The sequence below is a fragment of the Aedes aegypti genome, chromosome 3 (assembly GCF_002204515.2).
Source record: "Aedes aegypti strain LVP_AGWG chromosome 3, AaegL5.0 Primary Assembly, whole genome shotgun sequence".
NCBI lineage: Eukaryota > Metazoa > Arthropoda > Insecta > Diptera > Culicidae > Aedes > Aedes aegypti.
The window spans coordinates 312150882-312172357 of record NC_035109.1 but is presented as its reverse complement, the minus strand read 5'-3'; the positions used below and the strand labels follow the sequence as shown (position 1 = coordinate 312172357).

Here is a 21476-nt window from a genome sequence, read left to right as displayed (position 1 = left end):
CAATTGCTTTGATAAAAAATCTTTGTTTTTCCGATGCTTCGATTGAAATATGGATTTTCAAAGGAAAGACTTATATGGTCATTTCCCACAAAATTGGCCATAACTCAAAAACGAAAAAAAAAGTTCATTTCAAAAATCTCAGGGATTAAAGCTTATGAAGTTATCTTCTTAAAAATATTTTTTTGGGAATTTTTAACGAGTTGGAGCATAGTTTTTCCGGCTATTTTTTACGAATTTTCTCAACGGTGGAAAATTTTGTGGAAAACTGTTTCCAGGTAATATTTTTTTTATTCCTGAGAAAATTTGCTTTCATTTTCATAAAAAAAAACTTTGTTCCTATGATGCTTCGTTCTTGAGTTATGATTTTTCAAAGTAAGTAGTGTCAGGGGAAAACAAAAAATTTCCAACTGAGTTTTCCGGGAAAATAGGCGACCCTGAATTTTTTTCAGTTTTTTTTATTCATATATTGATGAGCCTTGCCTGTGGAAAAAGTTTCATGAAAATCTGAGACCTTTCGGCCCAAACCCGTACGGAAATAAAAAAATTGTCATATTAGGGGATATGACACAAACATTAAGGCCTTTTGGTGCGTCATCACAAAACGAATTCTTCTGAAATCATTATCATATTGTTATGATAGTATTGGTATTTACAGCATCGATGAAATATAACTGCCCATCACCTGATTTTATGGATAATTTATACGAAGAAGAATACTTTAGGTGGTATTTCCAACATAAACCGTGCCGGTGCATAACAAAAATATGCGATAAATCCAACGAAACACAGATAAATTCCGTTGCCCTTCATTAAATCATAATATTTTCTTTTGATATGTACGATTGAAGAGTAGTTTTGATTTCCAATACTTGTCAATCTACTAAATTTCCAATGTGTTTACATAAAAATATGCTTAACACAAATATTATATTTTTTGTTTGTTTGTTTTGAAAATGTTCATGGAAAAGCGACACTACTACTATTACATCAATGATAATTTTAATGATTCTTTGAGTTACGCACCGTTTCACCTTAAAACGGCCTGGTCCTGGTGTGCGGAGTTGGGTTTGAAGGTGATTCAAAAATCATCGGTATTTAAAAGATCCATTGCTTGAATAATTTATTAAACGAATATTATTGTATCTTAGAAGGAAAAAACAGGAACTATCATGTCATGTTTAGAACATGTTCGAAATCATTGGGATGGACATGGCTATGAAGTTAATGTCGCTCTCAACAATACTGACCTCTCTGGGATGGGACAGAGGTATTTCTAACTTTTGCCCTAGCTGACTAGCCTAGGCTTAAGCGCCATTGATCTCTATCTGAAATCGTAGAATGAAGAGTAAACTAAGGGGACAATCGTACCAGCCGTTGAAGGGTCCTATAAAAATGTAACTGTCAAGTACAAATTCCGCAGAGAATTGATAATTATTTGGTTATAAATTGTTCAGAAAAGTATGTTGATATGAAATGCTTTAAGGGAACAATTTCTCCAAGTTTCCTGAAATGCATTGATTGAATGTCTGCATTTGTTTCTATCCAGGTCTTGAGTCTTGAGGAGTGTTTAAAATCAAATTTTCAATCCATTTAAACAAAGTGTTTATCTGAAATAGGTACCTGACCAGTGTATAACAACAGAGTTGTAACAAATTTAGTTACTAAGGTAGCGCATTTTTTCTACCAAAATGTGTTATAATTCTGGCTGGTTAGTAGTTAAAATAACAAAAATAATAACACAATTTCTTCTACACTAAAAAAAATATGACGTCCATCGTTTTTCGGGATTTCTAGACCCCCCGTCCTCCCTCTGTCACGCTTTTTTTTGGCTTTTTCCAATAGATTAAAGTGGGGCAAAAGTTCGAGTGGGGCAAGAGTTTCTTTTTAAGATTTCTAGCTCAATTCAAATCAAAACTTATAAATGTCATGGTGGCTCGAATGCTATTCAAGTAAGAGACTTTCACTCCAAATATCATAAAAATCGATTGAGATTTGGAAAAGTTATGGCTATTTGTTGTTTTTCGACGTGAATATTGTAATTTTTGGTCAAACTTTCGATGTATGGAACCAAATGAAGATAAAATATTTTTCAATATTTTATATAAGAGCGTTTATAGGCCTATCATGAGGATGCTTTGAGGTGTATTAGTTTTTGCATACATGCTTGAAAACAATTTTTAGCCCATAAGTTGGGCAAAAGTTCGAATCAGCGGGGCAAAAGTTCGACACATGTATACTGCCCATAACTTCATATTTGTAACATTCGACAAAAGTAGGAATTGAGTAAATGGAATACCAAGTGTGCATTTTACTGCAGTATGGGAGGAAACTAAAATTTCAAAAAATTACCAGGAACTCAAAAGTGCTTATTTGAGGCTGATATTTTGTACAACTCATATCGCATACTAGGTGAATAGTCAGAAAATAATTCTGATAAAAATTTCATTGCTATTACATTACGAGGCACATTTATAATCTCAATGTGACTGTTATGCGATTATAATTACCAATGTGACAAAACAACTTGGTATTTTTTCGTATTTTCTAGAACAATCTTACAGATTTCATTAAGTTGATCGAAAGTATTTATCATTTGATGACTCTCCATGGTATTAACTCCAATTTGTCAAAAATGTCGAATGTGACTGTTATGCAGTTATGGGCAGTATAAACTCACGGAAAAATTTGTAAATTGCCTAAAATCCACATATTATCTTCAAATTTATCAAAATTTGTCTGATCGTGCGGAAAATGTCACCAAAATTTTACATTTCCACTTAGTTTTGCGAAAAACTGCTATTTTTGAGTATATTACAATTAACCCTGTTTTGGGCATTTTTTTGATGAGAATTTAGTGTGTAGTTTTCGTCAAACTTAAGTTTACGGCTGGTGTAAAGTATGGTTGTCATAAAAGTATCGATATTTTGTGTTTTAGCCAGCGAACTTTTGCCCCATACTAGATTCGAATTCTTGCCCCACCGGTGGGGCAAAAGTTCGTTTAAGACAATAAATTTTGAAACTGTTATAACTAAAAATGGATAAATATTTTGACATAGGTTTGTTCAGCAAAATTTTAGCCAATATGTTGAAGTTTCACTGTATGATATTTGTTTTGTTTCAACTGCTCTTGTTTTCCTGGAAACTTTGATTATACCACTAAGGTCGAACTTTTGCCCCACCTTACTCTACCTTATACACACACTGTCACACATTCGTAGACCCCCCCTCCTCCTAATGATGGACGTCATTTTTGAATAATCCCTATGTTATAATTTAAATAAAAATATAACATATTATGATTCAAATCAAACAAAATTATAGCTCAATTTGTTGTTTTTCATAATAGAATTTCTTTGCCTTCTGATTTTTATAGCAAATTGTGTTATAATTTATGTTTTGAATAACTGATTTTGTTTTAATTGTGTTTTAATTTCCTTCATCATCTCAAAGTTCTACTAACAAAAATGAAACAAAATGTGCTATTTGTAACAAATTTTGATGTACAATAGTTTTTCGATTTTATCACTGCTCGTTTTAATATCGCTTCATTATATCACTCTCGATTTTAGCACGGTTCATACATTTTACTTTGAAAAATAACGCTAAACAATCGCCATATATCTATTTGAAACATGTCCTACGTGATTTTCATTTCATTTGCTCTTTAATTGCAACATAAATCTCAATTTTTTATGAAAAATATATAGCAGAAAAATACATTTTCATTTTATCATGTTTCGGTATATCACGCTAATTTTTTTTGGATCTGTGATATAATCGAGAAATTACTGTATATGTGATATGATTTTGTTGTAATCCACTGATCGGGTAACTATGATAAACTTAATTTTCTTATTTGAACATTGATTTCCAGATAAATTTTATCCAACATCCAATAAATGGTGCTTGAAGTTGTTACCAAAATATTTTCAAATATTTCTAAAAAAATATGTTATTGTCGAATATACTTTTCAGGAGTTGTTACCGCCAAGGATCTTGGATGCGTTCGATACAAAAAATCGCAATGGAATCGTTATTGTTAGGCTGAAAATGCATATAAAACTTCCTTGGGAATAAAAAAAAAAGTTATCTACAAAATATATTGACGAACGACCTTCCGAGAAAACCGTCAAGATCTTACCAAGAATTGAATTTAGATCTTCATCGAGAATTGATTTCTTATTGATAGGAAAGTTGATATAAATTTCAGTTTGATTAAATAAAAAAATTATCAAAATTCGATTATTTCGATTTACGTCAAAATTTAAAATTTAAAAGCGCCCATCTAGCGAATAGGGAATCGTAGGTTCGATCCCCACTGGAGCACGTGGTTTCTTTTCGCAATTTCAATTTCACGTACAAATTGAAATTGAGACTGCGAAAAGATACCACGTGCTCCGTCAAGTGTTTCGTCGTGAACATGTAAATTTCAAAACTTCAAAACCTTATAACAGCAAAATTCCTGAGGCTGGAATTGCCTAGAACTTGATAAATAATTAACGGTGTTAAATTTTGTTTGATTTAAAACAAAATTTAAAATACAATTTGTAGCTCATTATTGTTTAAATTGTAACACATTATGTTTCAATTTTGTTTAGTGTAGAGAAAAAATGTGTTATAATTTTTGTTATTTTAACTGCTTATCTGCCATAAATATAATATATTTTGTTAGAAAAAACGCGCTAACTGAGTAACAAAATCTGTTATAACTCTGTTGTAATCCACTAGTCAGGTACTCTTTGTCCAGGTAAGTCGAGGAAATTTCTATTATGAAATGACCATTGACCGACCAGGACTCGAACCCAGGCATCTTCTGCATGACTTTGCTTTGTAGCCACGGACTTTACCACTAGGCTAAGGAAGGCCCCAAATAAACTATTTATAAGCACATTTAATATTCGCCTCCAATCAGCCTCCGGCTACAGCCCTGCACCAACTAAAGTACAACTAATATTGGGTACCAACATGCTACCCACCACCAACGCCGCATACCGATTAAGACGATTCAAGGAAGTTTTCGTGTCGCAGCGTCACCTTCGTCTTACCCACCGAACGTTGTTGTTGGTCGGTCATGCACACTGCGGCAAAACTCCCGGAGAGCAACGAACAATGTCTTAGCGAGCCTATGTGTGATTGCCTCTTGGTTAGTTGTCCACTAGGCTGCTGCTTTTGCTGCTGCGGCTGGCACACGTTCCGTGAGAGAATATCATGTGCTGGTCTTTGTATTAAACGGGTGCCCGTCCGTCCGTCCGCGTCGTCGTCGTAATTGCACTCACCGTGCCAATACAGTACCGATTTCCCCCCACGGGCTCACAGTACTGTATCGACACTTCGCCGGGACGAACGCGCGAGTCCGTTTAGTGTAGTGTGAGCGTGCGTTATCACTTTTATCGGGGCTTCGGATTCCGGGGAAAATTCGTCGGTGGCGAAGGTTCAGTGATAATTGGCGAAAATTGGTTTGATCTTCGCCGAGTTGTGTGCGGAGGAGCGGGTGATAATTGGGCCAAATCGAGTGTGAAGCTGATTGTGCGATGCCAAATCTGGTGCTCCTCTACCGGAGTGGGTGCGAATAGAACGAATCGAACCGGATTTTTCCCGAAACGAAGGTGCTGGTGGTTGGATGGGAAGGGGTAAAGGTTGAAGGTCATCACCATTGGGCTGTGATTGGACTCATGGTTATGGCCTGAGGTGTTCATGAAGTAACGAACCCAACAACAATACCCGGATCCGCGTTTCGTTGACCAATTCGGCAATGGCAGTTTTTTTGTTATAATAGCTAGGAAGCGGCGGTGGCGGCGATGGCGAAAGTAAATCATGCGTGAAAGCGAATCGACGCGTGAAAGTGAATTTGGCGAATCACATCGAAGGTGGTTCGAGCTGCGAGCCGCGATGTGCTGTGGGTGAATCGATGGGGATTAGGGTGGCTCAAATATGAAAAGTATAAGAATTCTTTGTATTCTTTGCATATCTTGGAAACGTTCCAAATTTTGTAGTACCCTGAGAACCATTATTATTGTTATTATCTATCTATATATATAAATAAAAATGGAATGGTGTTTGCATGTCACGGAATGGCTTACGAACGGGTGAACGGATCTGGATGATTCTTTTTACGCTTTTTTCGTCAAGTGTTCCGACGTGTTTGTGTGTATAAAAATCCCAGGATATTCATTAAGAAAGTTGAAAAAAAGAGAGTGAACGGAACTGTCATTTTGCTTGGGACGATTCATAGCATTTTTCAACGGTGGTAGGTTATTTGGCATAAAGTCGTTTGGCATAAAGCCGTTTGGCATAATGGTCATTTGGCATAAAGTCGTTTGGCATAACGGTCGTTTGGCATAATGGTTGTTTGGCATAATAGTCGATTGGCATAATGAGTCTGAAACCAAGAATTTCTTAAGGTGAGAATTACCCTTCTTTCAAATATTAATTCTTCTTTTGAGCTCCGCTGTTGGAATAAATTTTTGTACTGAAGATTTTGAAAAATTTAGCATTAATTTACCCTTCTTTCAAACATTTGTTATTTTTTTTCTAAATATGATGTAACCATAATTAAAGGCATGAAAACTGTTGATTTGAAATTTAAACAAATTTCACGTTTTTTATACATAGGCTGTTCTTTGAAGCTTTATTTTTTAGATATTTTGTTGTTCCTAACTGACAAAAGAGTGGCATTGATCTGCTTAAGTAATCAGCGAAAAGAGAAATCGATTACTGCAGTTACTTTGATGGGTTGTGCTACTTTTCCCGAAATGTCGGTTCCCCGAATGTCGTTACCCCGAACGCCACTATCCCGAATACCAGTTCCCCGATTATCCCGCTTCAACAAAAAGTCCACTTCCTCGAAAATTTTGTGGCACTCATACTTGTCGTTACTTTAAAAATTTCAGGGTAGTGAACGAACTGGCCATCTTATATGCACCCTTCTTTATTTAATTGGCGGTTCTTTCGAGTTTTACCGTCCTCAATATTTTTGCCGACATGTGTATAGCCGGGAACGACAGAATACCTGCTTCTTTTGATTGCTTATCGTTCACCATCCAGCCACTGAAAATTATTATACAGGGTGTCCACCCATCCGGGCAATCCGGGAAAACCGGGAAAACCCGGGAATTACAAATGACCGGGAAAAATACGGGAAATACCCGGGAATTTGGTGAACACACCGGGAAAACAAAACATAAGACTACCGGTTTATTTGAATTTTAAGTACTATGGGGTAAAACTAGAATTTTCAACAAGGGGTGCACCACCGTCTGTATTTCGTGCTTCGCATTATGATTATTTTTTGGTGAGGTGATAGAGAGAAACTTAACGATTAGGACCTTTGAAAAAATTTTAAAGGGGTACTTAAGGATTTCTGACAATGTTCTTGGCGAGATGCTTTTTCGATTTCCATTTGAAATCATGGCATATGAAATCTTTGCGGGAATCCTAACGAAAATCGAACCGATATTCGACCAGTATTTAAAAAATATTTCTGAGAGATCACTGAAATGGTTATTAGTAGATTGCTAATAAGATTTTCAGTAGATTCTAGAAAAGGTCCTTGGCTAATTTTGCTTTAAATTCTTAGAAGTTAATGTCCCTCTGACATTTGGATAAAAATATATTTTTTTAATATTATCCGTTCAATGTTTTTCTCACAGGAGCTCTTTTTACTCAAAATTTCAATCACAAACCACATAGTAAATGTTCATTCAAACGGCATAAATGCTGATACATATTTTTAAATAGCAGTTTCCTGAGAAAAATCATATTAATTCATTGTGAATTTAAGAAAAAAAAACAAACGAACTTATATGATTTAAAATTGTTTTATTGAAAATTTACACTAAGATATTTTCTTGAGGAATGCGCAGAAAATTACTGACATATCTTTGATTTTCCTCGGTGGATTTTTACTTATTGTACCCAAATCCTTGGCGCAACTCGCATACAGTTAACTGGATTTCTATTCGATTCCTTGTGATATTTTAACATATTCCTGCAGCAGTACTTCTTGGGAAGATTCTTCTGACTAGCTTTTCTGATAGTTCCAAGTGAAATTCATCACACGTTATACAATGGGCTATGAAACCCATTAGAAAGTGTCTTGAAATATTCACAGAAGCCGCCAAAGTTGATGCTTGCTATATTCCTTACAATATCTTCCAAAAATTGCCTGGCAAAAATATCTTCACGGGTAGATCCATACAGAAGACCATAGAAGATATTATATGGAACGCAGACGTGATCTGTGTGAGACCCTGTCAAGGATATCTATTGATAAATGTAAAATTTTTCGAAGGATTTCCCTAAACCGCTAATTAGGTTCCTTGCCAAGGTGGAAATCACGAAGCATCTTACGCGTGTAAACCAACGCAAAACAAACACGACAGACTCGCGAACAAACTTGATGAGAGTAGGTTTGCACCCGCCTGCACGGGAGAACATACCAGAACAAATATTAAAATGTTCGTGAACATTTACTCGCGTACAACTAAACAAGGTTAGATTTATTATGGTTTTGACAGACAAATCAAGTGTACATCCATCAAATCGACAGTAAACTACAAGTTTGAAATAAAAGTCCCTTGAAGTCTAGAAAACTCAGAAGCCTTTTCTATGAAAAGCCCAATTGACTTCGAACAGCTCCGAATACGTACACGAAAAGATTTATCATCGACAGATTACAGCACTTTTATACTCGCGAGTATTTTGCTTATTTTTGTTCTGGTTCAGCAGACATGTTCACCACCTTTATCACTGGTTCATTGACAGTTTTTTTTTTCAATGTCATTGATCATAGACAAATCCTTTGTGAGACCTATTTAGATATGCTGGGAAAAACGAGAAAGAATATGTTTTTGTAATTGTAGTTAATTGAATCTGATCCTTTTTCTGATCTACATTTAAGTCACTTTATACTAAAACCAATCAAATCTTTTTTATTTATTTAACAAAAGAATATTTCTACAATTTTTGTTTGGGATATTTGTAGAATTTGAAAGGGGCCACAGCTCCAAAAAGGTTGGGACGGTTCTTATAAGGCCTCTGACGAGATTTTGTATAGATTTCTGCAGATTGACAGCGAATTCTTTCAATAATCCAAAACAAATGTCATGACTAGTTCTTTGATAAATAAATAAATAAAGAGGACCTTTAGGTATTCTTGATGAGATTTTTGTAAAGTATTTGACTAGATTATTAATATTTTTATTAAATCGTTTGAAGATTACTTGGAAGATGCAATCTTGGATTCATGTGATAAGTTTTAGCCAGCTTCATAGGAGAACAATAACATGTATTTAGAAATAAAAGATCTTTTCTTGGATCCAACATGAGATTCATCACAGATCAATCATTTCTCCATAAATCAGGCATAATCCATGTCTAACGCATAATTCTTAAGGCATTCTTAGAAATCAATAGGTTGGCTATTGAACTTTGCCCTTTTGTGGAAGTTTAGATGCACAAAGCAGGCATTTATATTATTCCATAATTTCTCTGAACTTCCTACGAATTCCAGGGGGTAACGGTGTTTTAGATATTTCAGCAAAACAGCATTGTTTTTTCATAAGGGCCTATCTGCATTCATCGATTTCTCTTCATCGTTGTTTCCTTTGCGTTATTGCAGAAAACTGATTCTGTTGTCGTAGGATGAAGAATCACTATAACTTCTTCATTAATAAGAAATATTGCAGATTTATTTTAGCAAAGTTATTAGCGGAAGAGAGGATCGATGAAGATGTGCAGAAATATTTAAAATCTTTTTGTCCATAACCCTTTTAAAATGTAAACCGTTTTTTCAATTGTATTAAAATCAATTCATAAATAAATTAGATAATGTCCTCCAAATTTGTCCACATCGTATATAAAAAAAAGAAAAACAAAAATATCAAAACGCAGGATTTTTTTGCTATCTGTTTTTTAATTTCTTGGACACCCGGGAAAAATCCGGGAATTGGAAAACTGATTTTGAATGGACACCCTGATTATAGCACCTATTTAAACTGCATCACTTTTCGGGGAAACGAGTAATTCTGGGAACTGGCATTCGGGGAACCAATATTCAGAGAAACGACATTCGAGGAAAAGTAGCACAAGAGCTATGATTCTGAACGCAATTTTTGATTTCTTTTCGTTTTATTATGCTGCAGTAGTTTTTGGCGTCCAATCTTCTATTGATTTAATCATTAATTTTGCCTTCTTTTAGTTTTATTATTTAGTCAAGCTAAATGTTCACCATTTATATATTTTGCAATTCTTGCAAGATGTGCTGTTAGAATAATAATTACTTTAGAACCTGCCAATATTCAACATATTGTTTTAGCAAACACAAGATCTTCTTTCAAGATATGCTGGAAAAATATTATTTCAATCACAAATTTTCCCTCCTTTCGATAATAAACATTGTTTATGATGTACACTTTCAAAATTAAAATTTGTACTGAATAGTTCAAAAGTTTTGCCACATATATTTTTTTCAATAATGTGTTGTTCATTTGAGTTATGTTGTGAGAAGATATTTTGCGTTAGAGCCTTGAACATTTCAAACGAAAAATAATCTGCTCTCGTACATAGGCTATTTTTGCATTATGCTGCAATAATTGATCTTTGGATAAGAGCTTTAAATATTTTGCAAATCAATTTTTCCTTCTTTTACCAAGTAATTTTCATCAAGTGTTACGTACAAACTGGGACAGAGCTTGATCTGCAGCAAAATATGAGTGTTTCCTTTATTAATAACTGCGAACTTTCTTTGCCAATTAACTATTTTCAAATATGTATATCGCAACAAGCTCAACGATACTTTATGTTCTGGGATGTGGAGAAAATTATTATTCCGAGAAGATCTTCCACCAGACCCGACACGAGTTTTATTTAGTAATGCTCTCTAATGTCACTACAATTTTTGACATTCATAGCTTGGATTATCTCAGAACGACCACCACGCTTATTGCGAAACTACGAAAAATTTTGCCAAACGACCATTATGCCAAACGACTTTATGCCAAATGGCTTTATGCCAAACGGCTTTATGCCAAACGACTTTATGCCAAACGGGGTACAATCTTTTCAACAGCCTACTTGATGACAAGACGAAGTTTGCCGGGACCACTAGTTAATCATAAATCTATAAGAGAATTCTACGCAGTGGTCAATTCGCTAAATTATGTCGAAACTTTAACCGTTGAACTCCTTCTTTTTTCCGTTTTGTCCCTACTATGAGAGAGCTTTTCAGCTCAATGTTGTTATAAATAAGCATTTACACGGTTGTTAATTAATAGCTTTCTTTGCCATTTGACCATTTTTGCATTTGTACACACTTAAAATATTTTACGGATTCCTGTGAAATCTCAACAGCTGAACAGTTCGGTAAAATAAATTAACGGAGTACGGTAAATCTTTACAGTATTCGGTAAAAAATCACCGGAATTCGTTAAATTCCGACGAAGTTACGGTGTTTTATTTCACCGAACTGTTCAGCTGTTGAGATTACGGTGAAATTCACCGTAAGAGCTTAGTGTGTATATTGTGCGGCAATCACGAAGATACTCTATGCCCTAGAAAGCCGAAAAAAATCCATTACGAAAATATCTTTGACCGGCGAGATTCTAACCTACGACCCTCAGCTTTGGCACGCTGAATAGCTGTGCGTGCGTTTACTGTAATGGTTTTCTAGGCCCAAACAGTTGAACACCAGATTTGAAATCGTTTTTGCTCCACATTCTTCTTCTTCATAGCAGAGCCTGCTTTTCAGCTTAGTGTTCTTATGAGCACTTCGTATTTCGTGTGGCAGGCACGATGATACTCCATACCCAGGGATGTTAAGGAAATTTCCATTAAGAAAAGATCCTTGACCGACCGGGAATCAGCCCAGGCTTTGCTTTGTAGCCGCGGACTCTAGCCACTCGGCTAAGGAAGACCCCCACACCTTTCATTTGATTCTGAGTGTCCTCCGAAATTTGAGCTCATTTGGATGAAAACTGAGACTGCACAAGTCCTTCAAAGTTTGTATGGGAATTACTATGGGGAAAGCATGCAATTCATTCAATCATCCATAGTGTTTGCCCATGTGCTCTTGAGGGCTAGTATTGAGATGATATTGTTAGATACGTCCATTAGCAAGAGTAATTAGATATTGATGTATATTCAATCGGTAAATCTTTAACACTGCTCATTTATCTTCTAGACAGGCAACATTGCTACATCTGGAGCAAAAGATATCACACATAAATTATGGCTACTATGTTTTGCTGCATAAATACAGTGATGTCCGCAAAGCAGCATAATTATTCTGACCAAAGATTTTCAATTTCGTTTAAAATCAATGAGCATGAGCATGAGCATGAGTATTGATGACCGTACAATTCGTAGTTGCTACTCCGCGATTGACAAGAATCATCGAATTGTACAGGGAACCAACAGATGTAGCTTGGGAGTAGCATACCATCTTCAATGTACATTTTCGAGGACTCTGAAATTAGTAATGTCAAAAACGGCGCCGGCCCTGTCCGTACGGTCATCGGGGAAGGAAAGGAATGTTAGTGTGGCATCTATTGTTACTAAAGACCGAGTATACCTCTGCATCTTCATGGTTGCCACGGGAAGGAGTTGTGTTATTGGGAGGGCTTCGAAGCTACATGATCAGGATTCACCTTGGTAAGTGATGCGATTCATGTAACCTCTGTTTAAAAAGTTATCCATCAATGCGTCGACATCTTAAACATCGAACTATTCAAAGCTTTGAATCTCGAAATTTACTAAAACATGAATAAGCGCTTATGTCAACACTTAAAGTGACGAACTATTCATAGTTTGTTCAACAAATTCATAAAAAAATACATGTTATGATACAAATGTGTTAAAATTAAGCTAAAGCTCATTCGATATAGATTCATGACTGTAATCAGTGATAGTAAAAGTTTGCATTGCTCTGATAGGATTTATGTTCTAGGAAATCGCTTTCAGACATAATCATGTTTTGTAGGATTTATCTTGTCTCGATTATGAACGGATTGTGGCAAGCAATGTTCTGACTCATCTCAGGGGGTTTGTTCCTTGTTTCTTTAATTTCCCTGAACTTGTGAATTACGTGAACTCCCATATAAAATTTTTGAGGAAATAAAGGTTGATTACACTGCGGAACACTTCTATGTATCAATCACCAAAATATCGCTATTAACATGATTTAAAGTTGCTTAATCCATTGCCGTTTTCAAAAATATCATAGCACGTCTAGTTTGTGAAATATTGTCTGTTGAAAATGCAGAGTTTGTCGATTTCAGTCAACTTGCATGCAAGTTTACCAGCTTGCACGGCAATTCATTTGTTTAATTTGCTATACAAGTTATATTTCATGTGTTAAGCTATACTTATCATCAAAATTGATAATATTTTCGATGCTCAAAATTTATTTTTTAAAGATTTAAAAGAGTATTGTTATTTTGAGAGAAAAAAAGTAATTGTATTTTGGAAGAAACGAAGAATTTTGTATGGAAACTGTAAGCATGTTGAAAAGGTCGATTTAATTTAAATACAATCGTACAATTTCAACCAAACTATACCTTAAACAAAGTATTAGTTTATTTTTTAAATGGGAGTTTTACCTTATTTTTACCTCAAGGGGGAGGTAGTATCAATCAGTTTCTGAAATACTATTCTCGAATTAGAACGATCTAATGCAAACACCACAAATCGGAATGGAATGCTCTGACTGAGGCACCCTAAGAATTTGGAATGGTTCGGAGCACCATAAAAACCAAACGTGTGAACCATCGTCAATCAGTATAGCCATATGGGCACTGAGCGATGACGACGAGGAAATGAACCATTCGCGTCCAGTGCTGCTGGTGAATGAATACACGCTTAGTAACATAAATGCAAAAATAACATTTATTTATCAATATTTTGCTAATTAATCTGGATCCCGTTTTGATGTCGAAGCAAGGATTTTCTCATTTAAAAATATAACTAAAAAATGGTTAATATGATTCAAACAATGTTTTTGAAGTAGTTTCATGTAATTAAAAGGAATATAAAGACAAAAACACTGAAATAAAAAATCATTCGCAATTTACAATAGATTATACATATAAACTTTACTCTCTGCTTTTAATATTCTATCAAAACACTTAGTTTTAGATAGCATATGATAGTTAACTCCTTTTAAATATATTTTTCGAATTTGTCTTTTGGGAATATGTAAACAAACTACTAAACTTTCGAAAAATTTCAGCTGAAAATTCACGTTTCAATGTAAAATTTCTCGCATATATTTTAGTTAGACAAATTAAGCTGAACTATTCGACCATTTTGCTTTCAGTGTAAATCACGAAAAAGGGGTTTGACCCGGCAAAAATTTGCCACAAGTAATTTGAAGCGATACGTGCGATTGCGATAATCCTTTATCGTTGTGATTCTTGTTTTTCACATTTTTGCTCCGTTTCCCAACGTTTCGTACGTGTTTTTCTCCTTTCCGTTCCTCATGCAGACGTGGTTTCGATGTCCTGCTGCTGGTGGGCGGTTTTTGTCACAGCAAAGACTGAGTCATCACATTTTGGGTGGTATTACTTCAAAGCATGAATCATGGTGAGAAGATGGAGAGGCAGTAAGGAGCATACGAGAGAAGGAGTACTTCGTTCAAGGCGAGTTGCTGTGCGATCAGGTAGAAATATTGATGGGTTGAAGGTTTTTTTTTCGCATTTTATGAAGTGTGAAGATGTTGATGGACTTGATCTTTTCTTTTGAAATTCGATAGGAATTGTATCAAACATCAAAGAAACCGTTTATTATTTCGAGTTTTTGTAGCATTCAAGAAGATCCTGTTAACAAATTACAGTGCTGTTCTGAATAATAGCAGCGCATGTCGATTTTCATACAAAATGCTCAACTTTGACATGCTGTAGTTTTGTTCCCTTTCAAGCAATCGAACTGAAATTTTCTCCACAGAACTACAAATATGATCAATTTTTTAACTACAAAATTTCAGTTTTTTCTGAGTCCCTGCCGAAAAGTGAGACACTAGGTGAAATTTTTCGAAAAAATAGCAGTTTTTCATTTAAAAATTTTTCTTCTACAAATATTTTAAACATTTTCGGTTTAGGTGTAGGTTTGATAAGTAGGAGGAGATTGTTCCAATGGTAAGTGATATACAATTTAAAACTATAATGTCAAACCGAAATTCCAATTTTTTAAACCGCTATTTTTTCGAACAAGTTCACCTACTATCTCACTTTCCGGCAGGGGCTTAGAAAATTTTGAAATTTTGTGTTTACAAAATTGGGCATATTTGTAGTTCTGTGGAGAAAATTTCAACTCGATTGCTTGAAAGGGAACAAAACTACAGCATGTCAAAGTTGAGCATTTTGTATGAAAATCGACATGCGCTGCTATTATTCAGAACAGCACTGTACAATTGAAATTGTGGAAATTTCCACACATTAAAATGTATCGACAATCAATTAATATATGAGATTTAAATTAATTAAATCAAACAACCATACTTCCTGTTTGTGTATCCAAATCTAAAGTTAGTAAGCAACATTGTCATACATCTAGTTCAGTTATCAGGCAAAAACAACCTCCGATCGGTATCGCCCTCCTACATGCATTTATGCAGATTAATCGCCACTCTACTGCTGCTAACCTCTCAGCTAAGATCCGCAACTTGCCCAGTCAGTCAACTATTAGTCGGTATCAGCGCCTAGGGCCAATTGCGCCATGTAATTGAATTCATGACAAGGTAATTATTCAATACCACTCTCTCACTCTCAGATTTGAAGTTCACATATGCAGCTTCCGAGTTGTTTTGGCACCCGCCGAAGCATACCCGACAACAACAACATACCGCCCAATTAGTTTAGTGGATAACTGGTTTTAGCGGTCTCAAATAAATTCATGGCTATGTTCGTCCGCTTATGATGTGCTCGAACGTTTGGCCGCCAATAAAACTCCGCAAAAGGCCAAGGTCGCTGCCGAAGTACCGAATTTAGTGGAGATTGATCTATTTTATATCTGGGCATCAGTGTCCCTAGCAACGAGAGCGCGGTGATTCTCAAATCGTTATTATTATAAAAAATACAGTACAACCAATCTGTGCTCACCAGTCGTTTTTCATGGCTAAATTGCATGTCTGGGCTAGATTTAAAAAAATCGTATTGCATATTTTAAAGATACATCAAAGAAAAAATATTTTATAAATAATAATAATAAAATTGGCTCCGTAATACCTTATAGCGCTTGAGCCCATATAAAATAAACGCCCAAAATAAATTTATTATGAGATACCTTTGCAGCATGTTATTTTAGATTGCCAGTGACATATTGGAACTCGATCAACGGTACCAGAATATCTTAAATAGTATTTAAAATTAATGATTTTGATGGTTACACCTCAAAAGGAGCGTAATTAAAATTTTTGATGATCTTCTCAATCGAAACTTCGGCCTGAGGATACAAATAACATAACATAGCATTAGCAACTTAGCACTTCATGGTTCATGGTTGATGGTATATTGCATACAACCTGTTTAAATAGGCCTGAGATCCTTGGAATTTGTGGAATTCATCAAAAAGGCATAACTACAAAACATCCTTCCGATTTTTGACCAGATGTTTTTTCTCTGATAATAACAATCGGAGGAGAACCGTGACAGAGTGATCGATATCATCGGCATCGATTTAGCTACCGCACAAACACATTTCACCGAATCCCCAACCTGTCGTTCCATTCCACGTCGATAAATGTTAATTAGGCTCAATTTGTTCTCGCAGGGTGTCGGTTTCTCAAACGAAGCGATGCACAATGGTCCCGTTCGTTTTAGGAAGTCGTCACAAATCACCGATGAAAAATACCATAATGAATTTACATTTAGTTCAAAAAATTCTACTTTTTAAAAACTCATTCAATCAGCCGTAAGTCAGAAGAGTGAACACTGAACTCACTCAAATTTCACTTTCATGACGCTCAATTTTTGGGATTACAAAACGACGTAAGTGAGAATTTCAGCTTTCGAAATCTAACCATTAATGTCACCGCTCTGTTGTATGGAGAGACAAAGTATTACAAGTATTACACTGGTACAAAAACGTCGTAAGTAATTGAACAAACTGTGTATGATTTTGTCATTAGGTTTTTGGTGGGGAGAATTTTTGGACGCGTGCTGTATGTATCTAAAGTTTTTAGGATACACGTGAAGAAAAACGACAAAATATAGATTCCTTTCAAAGTAGATTTAGAAATAAGGTTTTAATTCTGTAATTGAATAGAATTTTCTCCGAATCGTGTGAAAATTTCTGAAGTCGATTTGGAAATGTAATCGAGATTTGCTTATATTCTTCTGTCCGTGTTCAGAGTGAACTTAATTTATGCATTTTCCATGACATTCAATGAACATGTCATCCACTCAATGATTTAAATGTTATAATAGTTTTTTGAAGCATGTTGATATTAGATATTGTTTTGTTTATCAGTCCACGTAACACACAACATTTCTTCCATTACTTTAAAATGTATTTTTCGAGATTCCGCCTCAAACCCGATATTTTTACTTAAAGTTTTAGATTAGATGACTGTTTCGTCCTAGTTTCGTTAATGTTGGATCTAATATTATAACGGCGCCGGCCAATTCCTTACAGTCAGTTGGGATGGGGAAGGAATATTTGGGTGTAATGATTGTTGCTTCTAGAGACCGAGAATACCTCTGCATCTCCATAATCACCAAGGGAAGGGTGTTTATTAGTGAGGGAGGAAAAAATCTCGGAGTCACCTCTGGTCGGTGATGCGATCCATGGATTAGGAGGAAAAATACGATTTATAATTAAAGCCAGTTTTGCGTTTTGTCTCGAGAAGTTGTTGGTAGAAGATTAAAAAAATACGCCAACATCCATAATGTCGAACCATTCAAAAGATGTTTTAGTAATGGCAAAAAAGAAAAAAGTATATGTATATATTTTAAATTATATGAAACAGGAATAATGCCGAAACTTATAGTGACGAACCATACAAAGTTTGTTTGAATATAACATAAAAATAACGCTGTCATAAAAATGTGTTATATTAAGCATAAAACGAGCTCACCAGTTGGTAATCCATCCTCGACTGAACACAGTTTTTGTTTCGCACTCACACAACGTGAACCGCAAAACTCGGGCTTGCTTGGGCTTCCCGAAGCACTCTTTTGTATGCGGATTTAATACGAAGACGGAAAACTGCACAGCATATCATATATCTAACACATAGTTCTGTGTTCTAAATCTAACCATTATTATGAAGAATCAATTTGTCGTTTGCATATAAACTATTTGTTTTTGTAATGTTTGTTCATATTCTTGCGTTGAATGAGGTTTCTGTGCTGTGGCTTAGTTGAAATTTATGATTGCTGAAGAAAGTAAAGCACAAACATTCAGTCTTTCGATACTTTGAGAAAAGAACATGAGTTTTAAATACTCTCATAAATGAATGTATGCAATTATAGACGAATTTCGCGCCAATTAGAACAGATGTTCTTAGAACCCTCTCAGATTTCAATGAATTTTTCTGGATGTGTAGACCTTGACTAAGTAAGCCATTTTGCATACTTAGTTTTTTTTTTAATTTATCTAGCCTATCATTTGAAAAAGACCACACATTTTAACCCGTTTTTCGTGTTTTTTTTTTAATAATGCAATCGATGTCATAAAAGTATTGTATAGATGATTTGTAGCTAATTGTCAAATTTCTGGATAAAAATACTGTAAAAAATCTCATTTATAGTCTACACGAAAATAAAAAGAATTTCAAAAATTGAAGCTCAATTTAAAAAATTGGCGATTTGTTTATTTCAGGAAATTTTGTCTTATGATAGGTATTTTATATGTCTGTCACTACTAGACTGCAACGTGCTGCTTCATAGGTGCGAAAATGCGATTAATGCGATTGTCCAGTGGTGGAAGAAATGCTCAATAACAATCAAGAAAAAAGCTCTAACAAAAACTTTTTCTTGTCTGAAATAAAAAAAATTAGTGAGTCATTTTCAAATAAATCTAAACAACTGAAAGTCGCAATCATCTCAGAAATCAATGAAGCTCAAAAACTTAGTCAATTGGGTCTAATCAGTTTACTTTAAATGATCGAGAATTTCATATAAAAACTGTCTCATTTGTGGCTTACACTGGAAAGCAAGAGATTTTCAACATTTGAAATAAATTTAAAAAAGGCTATTTTGAATCAGATTATTGTAATTGACTTTCAGTTACATTGATTTTTCTAGGTGATCAATATACATTAGGGTGCTGCTTATTTTTCGAAAGTTTTCAATTCAAGAAAATTCAAATCACTTAAAAAGAGAAACCTCAAAGTTTAAGCTGAAAAAATTGAGATTTAGCGCCAAAATTTCAAGTTATAAAATATTACCTTCAGAAAAGTCTTCATAACTTTGTTATTTTTTAACCAATTTTTAAACATTTTGAATCATTATCGTCAAAATTGAATTTTCGAAAAGTTTGAAGAAATCTAATTTGTTTAAAATTAAAACTAGTCTTATTTAAAAGTAATTGTCTTCAAATGTTACTTTATTGAACTTAAAAAAATATTACTGTTAAACATAATTTCATAATTTCAACACATTTGACAAAAAAAATGTTTTGACTAAGTTATTTAATAAAAACCGCTCAAAAACATGAATTTCTAATGATAATACAAAATTTTCATTTAAACGTTAATACTGAAGCTAAAACTGTTTGCTCATGTGTTGAACATTTAAAAAGGCCTAAAGCGTTTTTTAAATTAATATTAAAATAAAAACATATTGGCATTTTGACGAATTCCATCCAGAATGAGTCGAAAAAAATGAAAATCGTGCTCGATAATCTTCGATTTTGATTAAATTTTGCACATGGTTTTAGTATGGTAGAATAAGTGTTTTCCACGGAAAAAATATGATTCAAGAATAACTCTTGAAATTGGACTTTATGTTTTTGCATGCAATTTATTTGAAAAAGTTCTAACTCCGAAACTGTTGATTTAAGAGAAAAATGTTCTATGACGAAGTTGTAGTGAACCGTTAGGACTACAAGAAAATAATATACACTTAAAAAATATTCATGAAAAATTCATGAATAAAACTTAAATTTTAAATTACACAAAAACCCCATATATGAAAAATTTTCACCAAAGTATCTTGATAGTAAACCGATACATGGGACAAAGTTTCATGATGGAGAAATTTTTGATAAAAAGTTTTTCAACAACTATTGGACGATTTTTTTTGTCATGTTCTGATGATACAATTAGATTCTTGAAATTATTGAAGTAGCCATATTCGAAGAATATCAAGTTTAATACAAAAAATATAAACTAAATTATAAAATAGTCCATTTTCATTATTCGCGATTCTCCATCAACAAAAATAAGTTAGTGGAGAAAAATATAGCCTATACTCTCGAAAACGTATTGTTCTTGATGGAGAATAGCGAATAACTAATAAAAACGGTCTATATCATTATTAAAATAATATTGTTTTGCTTGAACTTGATATAATTCGAAAATCGCCACTTCTAGAGAAGTAATTCAGATAAAAATTATGGTTAAGAATAATTTCAAGATTCTTATTGTATCATCAAAACGTATTTATTTTGACATAAAACCAATATTTTGAAAATAGACCAAAAGTTGTTCTTGGAAAAACTGTTTTATTAAAAATTTCACCATCATGAAACTTAGCCCCAAACATTTGTGTACTATCATGATTCTATGATGTAAATTTACAAAAAGTTAAAAACGGGGTTTTTGTGTAATTTAAAATTTAAGTTTTATTTTTAAATTTTCCATGATAAAAATGTGAAATATTTTTTCAGTGTTACTTTTTTTCTTGTAGTTCAAACGGTTCACTACAACTTTTTCATAGAACATGTTTCCCTGAAATCGACCGTTTCGGAGTGAGATTTTTTAGAATAAATTGCATGCATAAAGTTATAGCCTATTTTCAAAACATATTCTTGAGTCAAAATGATCGAATTTTCTATGGAAAGCACTTAGTCTACCATACCAAAACCATGTGCAAAATTTACTGCAAATTAAAGATGGTTGAGTTCTGTGACTGACTGATTTGACATGGAATTCGTCTTTTGCAAAAATATAAGCACTATTCGGCTCGTAATTATAACAAGATGTCTTATAATTTTCAATTCAATAGTAAAAATGTAATTTTTACGACGATAAAACTTCAAAAATCCAAGGAAATTTGTTATATTTATCATAAAAAAAAAATCATGGTTTTGGGTATTTTTTGTTGTTATTCAAAATATTTTAAATCATATGTGTCGTATACACAGTTTGAAAAAAAAACTGCATTATTTTAAGAATGTGTTATTCTTAGATTACCTATCAAAATACTCGGAGAAAAACGCTTACAATTTGTTCTAGATTGATAAATATGTGTATATGATTTTGAAAGTATGGGACTTTTCAATAAAACGACCATAAAGAGTAAAATTTGTACCTAAGAATG

At 34.0% G+C, this 21476-nt stretch overlaps 1 protein-coding gene across 7 annotated transcripts in view; it reads left to right on the top strand.

The window, feature by feature from the left end:
* LOC5569782 (MOB kinase activator-like 2) overlaps positions 1–21476 on the top strand; it is a 521979-nt gene that overhangs the window by 407553 nt on the left and 92950 nt on the right. The window contains exon 1 of one of the 7 annotated variants that reach the window (XM_021855725.1): positions 5308–5431. The exons of 3 other annotated variants lie outside the window; for them this stretch is intronic. The gene's annotated coding sequence lies outside the window, so the exon portion shown is untranslated. Of the gene's footprint in view, positions 1–5307; positions 5432–5467; positions 5564–5587; positions 5607–21476 lie in introns of those variants that run through there. 3 more of the 7 variants (XM_021855726.1, XM_021855724.1, XM_021855723.1) reach the window with 3 other exon arrangements.